Source organism: Sturnus vulgaris, chromosome 3 (genome assembly GCF_052056855.1).
Source record: "Sturnus vulgaris isolate bStuVul1 chromosome 3, bStuVul1.hap1, whole genome shotgun sequence".
NCBI classification, from domain to species: domain Eukaryota; kingdom Metazoa; phylum Chordata; class Aves; order Passeriformes; family Sturnidae; genus Sturnus; species Sturnus vulgaris.
In genome coordinates this window covers 8,196,105-8,201,179 of record NC_142245.1, presented here as the reverse complement: position 1 = coordinate 8,201,179, position 5,075 = coordinate 8,196,105, and the positions used below count along the sequence as shown (strand labels likewise).

General features: G+C 50.2%; 1 protein-coding gene across 10 annotated transcripts in view; it reads left to right on the top strand.

Annotated features, from left to right (window-relative positions):
• Nucleotides 1-134: 134 nt before the first annotated feature.
• Nucleotides 135-5,075, top strand: part of GPCPD1 (glycerophosphocholine phosphodiesterase 1) — a 43,384-nt gene continuing 38,443 nt past the window's right edge. For 4 of the 10 annotated variants that reach the window (XM_088160898.1, XM_088160904.1, XM_088160901.1 and 1 more), the window contains exons 1-2: nucleotides 800-979; nucleotides 3,903-4,035. The gene's annotated coding sequence lies outside the window, so the exon portion shown is untranslated. Of the gene's footprint in view, nucleotides 338-799; nucleotides 980-1,049; nucleotides 1,345-3,902; nucleotides 4,036-5,075 lie in introns of those variants that run through there. The other 6 variants (XM_088160899.1, XM_088160902.1, XM_014892622.2 and 3 more) reach the window with 5 other exon arrangements.

Here is a 5,075-nt window from a genome sequence, read left to right as displayed (position 1 = left end):
CCCTCACCGCGACTATTCTCAGCATCTCCCACCCGTGCGGGACCGCGTACCCTCTGCGCCAAGGCTTTCAAGGGAACGGCGCGCGCCCCTCCCGCCCTGCCCTGATTGGCTGCGGCGGGAAGGACGGGGCCGGGGAGTGAGGCGTTACCGGGAGGGTCACGTGGCTGCCCCTTCCTCGGTGCGCTCGGGGGCAGCTGGATCCGGCTGCTGGGCACGCTGTCTCCTCCCCTACCTCCTCCGCGCTGTCAGCGGCCCTGGGCAGGCAAAGAGGAGCCCGGGTAGTACCGCTCGCAGCCCCGCACCAAGGGGTGGGCAGCTGGCTGTAGCGCTCGGCCAGGTCAGTAGATGTCGCCGACCGAGGAGGAGCGGGATCAGCGGGAGTGCGGTGGGGATATGTGTTGGCGGCGGCGGCAGGGGGTGGTCGAGGCGCGTTCCTGATAAGATCTTGGAGGCTGGAGGAAGTCGGGTCGCGCTGCGGTGTCGGGAGAACACTGAGGGAGCTGCGCGGCGCTCTCTGAGGAAGGTACCGGGGGGATGGCGCGGGGAAGCGCTAGGGCTTGGCCCTCGGGAGAGGTGGGTAAGACAGAGCTCCCCCGCCGTGCGCAGGTGGTCGTAAGCCGCCTCCGAACCCCCGGTGCCCCTCAGACCCCCGCTGTGCCTGCCCCCCTGTCCACACTCCGCACGAGTCCGTCAGCCCCGCCCCGCCCTGGGCCCGCCCTCCTTCCCCGCCGCTGTCGAGGAACGGCCCCGGCCCTTCCCGCGCTCCCATTGGCCGCGGAGGGGCGGGCGGGGCCGCGGCGGAGGTCACGTGGTTGGCGGGGGGCAGCTGGAACCGGTTGGGGCCGCGCCGCCCCCTCTCCACCCCGTCAGACGGCCTCGGGCGGCGGCCCCGGCAGGAGGGGCGGGGAGCTTGGGTTGTGCTATCCGCAGCCTCGCACAAATCGAGCGAGGGGTTCGGAACGCTGCGCCGCTTTGCTGGGTCAGTCGGCGTCGTCGGCCGCGTGTCCTGGTGCGACTGCGCGGTGGCAGAGGGGATGCTCGGTGTGGCTGAACAGGGTCTTCGAGCCCTGTGAGGAGGGGGCGCTGAGGGAGTGGTGCTGCGCTCCCCCCAGGACTGCGGAGCCGGTGTCTTGTCTCAGAGGACTTGGGGGAGGAGCGCGTCGTCCGGGGGTCGGGACGTCACCCTCAGGTTCCCTGACAGGCAGGAGGAGTGCGGCTCCTTGCGCCCGGGGGCGGCCACCGTGCTGGGAGAGCTGCGGACGCATCACACTGCCGGCCGGACCCTGGCTATCGCCGTGTTGGTGACAAGCACCCGGTGGGGTAGCTTGGTGGAGCGCGGGGCCGGTAGCTCTGTTTGTTTACGTCGTCACTTGAAGCGCCGGCCCGGGGCGGTCCTGCGGCTGCCGTATTATGCAAGCTGCTGGGTCGGGGCGGGCCCGGGGACGTGGCGCGCCGCCTCCTGGCCGGGCTCCCACTGCGGACGGTGCCGTGCGGGGCGCGGGGAGCCCTCGGTCTGTGCCGTGCGGGGCGCGGGGAGCCCTCGGTCTGTGCCTGGCCGGGCAGCGAGGGGCGGCGGGCTGGGCGCGCTTAGGCTCTGCCGAGCGTGGGGGGTGTGCGCTGCGCTGTTCTTTGTCTCGGCTCTGCACTAAAGAAACAGTCATGATGCTGCTGGCTCGTGGTTTGATGTTATTGATCGCATGGGTGCTAGTGAGGCAGCTCTAGATTGAACTTAAAAAGCTCAAAACTTTAAAAGTTAATCTGTTACCTGCACCCTAACCAGGCACAGAGTCGTTCTTCCATTTTTCTTTTTATCTTTTTAAGTTAATAGCTTGTCATGTTAGATATTAGTGTTTTAATTTATCAGAGCACACAATGTTAGATGGAGGTTAGCCTTCAGCATATTTTAAATATTAAAGGTAGGGTGAAATAGTTGATAAGTATAATTATTTTTATCATTGATATTTACTTTCTACCACTGTTTCCTGTAAGATAATTATATAAGATACTATAAAAACAGGAGATTGCTACTGGTGCTAAAGAGACACAGGTAGCTTAAGCCGCCATGTAATTAATCTTTCAGTAAAGCATATAACCCCTAAACAGTATGGACCCAGGCTTTGGAAACCCGTTAAAAAAGTGATTTGTTGAGTGCTGTGGGGAGTATTATACATGTAATTTGTCCAAGTCACTCCTAAGTGAGGAATGTTAGTGTGATCATAGAGAGCTAAATTACTCCCTGCCTAAGATCTTGTCAGCCATACAATAATAATAAACACCACCTCATAAAAGAGGAATCAGACTGATGCTGCTCTGTTTCACTTACAAACCTGCCCCAGCTGTTCCCTGTCTGTTTCAAGAAGTTTGCAAAAATGCTGTGGCATAGCTGAGGTGGAAGAGTCTGTCAAATGGACAGGTATTTGCCAAGTGCTGAAAACAATTAACTAATTGTTACTTAAAGCAGATACATTGTGGGTGAATAGAGAGGGGTCTGGTGTTTGATTACTAGGGCTGATGTGGCTCCGCACTTGGGGAGCTAAACTGATACTGAAAATACAAGCCTCAAGGTATTTTTCTCATTTGCTATATATTAATGTGATGTAATTTCAGAGCTGTTGCTTGTGCTTTGCTGCTTTCTAAATGTCAGCATAAACCTGTTGGTAAGATTTCAACCTTTGAATCAGAGCAGCATGTCCAGATCTTCTGTGCAAGTTTGTTTGCTGTCACTGCAATGCAGAAGGAGAGACCTGCTGACTTTCTGGTTGTCCTTCCTCTTGCAGTCAAGGCGCAACGGGGCGGAAAGGAGGGGGCAGGAAGAACCCTCGCATTGTTTGAATATGAAGGAGTTGATGATGTAATGCGGTTTCCAAAAATTCTCTCCCAGTTGTTAGAGGGAATGCCCTAATCCTCTGACGCTGTTCTAAAACCTAGGTGTCATCAGCTAGTTATGTAATTTTCTTGCATGTCTAATTTGTTGCTTTAGATGTATTCTGTAATATCTGATACCTCATTAGGACCATCCACAAGCAACAAAATCTGTTCGTCATACTACAAGGTTAACCAAACGTGACTTGTTATCTTTGGAATATCACCGTCTGTGTCTTAGGTCTGCATATTTGTTCAGCACAGCAGCAGATCTAATGCAGGTGGATTTTCTAGTGCTGTGTGTAGCACAGCTTTTAAGAAGGTAAAAGCTGAGCACAGTACCTTCTCAAGAAATGCTGGGCTGTGTTCAGATTCGTCAGCCCCATTGCTGCCAGTGTGTCCTCCCAGCTGTCAAATGACTTGGCTGGGACTGTGGCACCTTTGCCCTGCTTCAGCAGGGAGTTGGACTCTCCTTGGTGTTGATAAATCTCATGAGTCTCTTAAGGTGGAAAATGTCAGCTCAAAATAACAAACATAAAAGCAGAAATACTCCAACCTTCTAGTCCTTGCCAATTTTATCTTTGTATGCAAAAAATGGAGAGCTATTTGGAAATAATTGACCATGTTTAGTTTTTGGATTGTGCACTTTTAGGACTGTGCACCAGGATCTGTGATGAAATGTGTGCAAACATTATGAAAGAGCCTGTTTGTGTACGAGGTGGGTTGACCTTGGCTGTGTGCCAGTTGCCCACCAAGCAGTTCTGTCACTCCTCTGCTTCGGGGGAGAAAGATAGAAAAAGCTTCAGGGGCCAAGGTAGATAGAGTTTATTAAAGCAAAAGTAATTTAGGCAGAAGCAAGGGGAAACAGAAGATTTTATTCTCTACTTCGTCATTAGGGAAGCAGGGCTCCAGTATGTATAGGGGTTGCTCTGAAAGACAAATGTCTTAAATAACAAATGCCCTCTTTTTTTTTTTTTTTTTTTTTTTTTTTTTTTTTTTTTTTTTTCTTTCTTTCTTTAAATCTATTAATTTCTGAGCAGATGTCTTATGATAAGGAATGTTCCTGTGGTGAGTTTGGGTCTCCTGTCCTGGCTGTGTCTCTTCTCAAGCTGTTGCCCACCTGCAGCCTCCTGGTGATAGTGGGGAATGTTGGAGAGACAGCGCTGATGTTGTGTGAGTACAGCCGGAACTAATTGCTGTGTTATCGATGCCTTTCTAGCTGCCAGTATGAAGCACAGCACTGTGAGGGCTGTTGTAGGGAAAATTAACTCCATCTCAGCCAGACCCAGTACAATGGCCTTCATTTTTCTGCCGCTTACTAAGCAGATTCAGTAACAGAGCAGGCAGAAGTAATCTTACACTAAAAATCAGATGTTTGAAAGTACTAAAATGCATTCCAGGAATTTTGTGGCATCTGCATACTTAGTTGTCTCATTTCAGTTGTTTAATTACCTTTGAAAAATCCCATTAAGTACCTATAAAATGTATTAGTTTAAAAAAGAAACAACCCACCTGTTAAAAAGATACTTTGTAAGCTGTATTTTTTCATGTCATTGGAAAAATTTGTGCTGTGTATTATCCTGTTGATTTTAAACATAGTCTTACCCAAGAGGATTTTGGATTGACAGCTTTGCATCAGACTTTTTTTACTATGAGTTTTAGAAGGAGATTTGTAGCTTTTTGTGGGGAGAGAAGGGGAGAAATGTGACACTTTGGTGTGAGTCTGATACTTTTTGGCTTTCTTACCAGCATGTTGCCAAATGCTGATTCTCCTTAATGGATATGCTAAGTGTAACCAGCCATTCTGCAGCCCTTACAGTCAACTTAGAATTGATAAAATCAGCTTTTCTTTCAGATCTGTCAAGGTAGTTACTTGAAGTGTTCCCTGCCTAATTTTGAAAGCCTTCTGTCCATGCAACTAAGTTCAAGGCCTTCAGGCTTGTAAATCTCCACAGTTTAAAAAAAATGCTGTTGTACTTCAAGTCTGCCCTTGGACCACTAGAATCAGAGCCTTGAAACTTGAAAAAGTTGCTATTAAAAATCAGTTGTATTGAGTAGAGAGCAGGTAACCTGGCATAATGACTGCTGTGAATTTTTATGACTCTGGAATTTGTTTGGTGTTTGTCGAACAGGCTGTTATATTCCGGGATTGCCCCAGATTACCTGGTGTGTGTTTAGCTAACCCTGAAAAAACATAAAAGATATGGTACAGC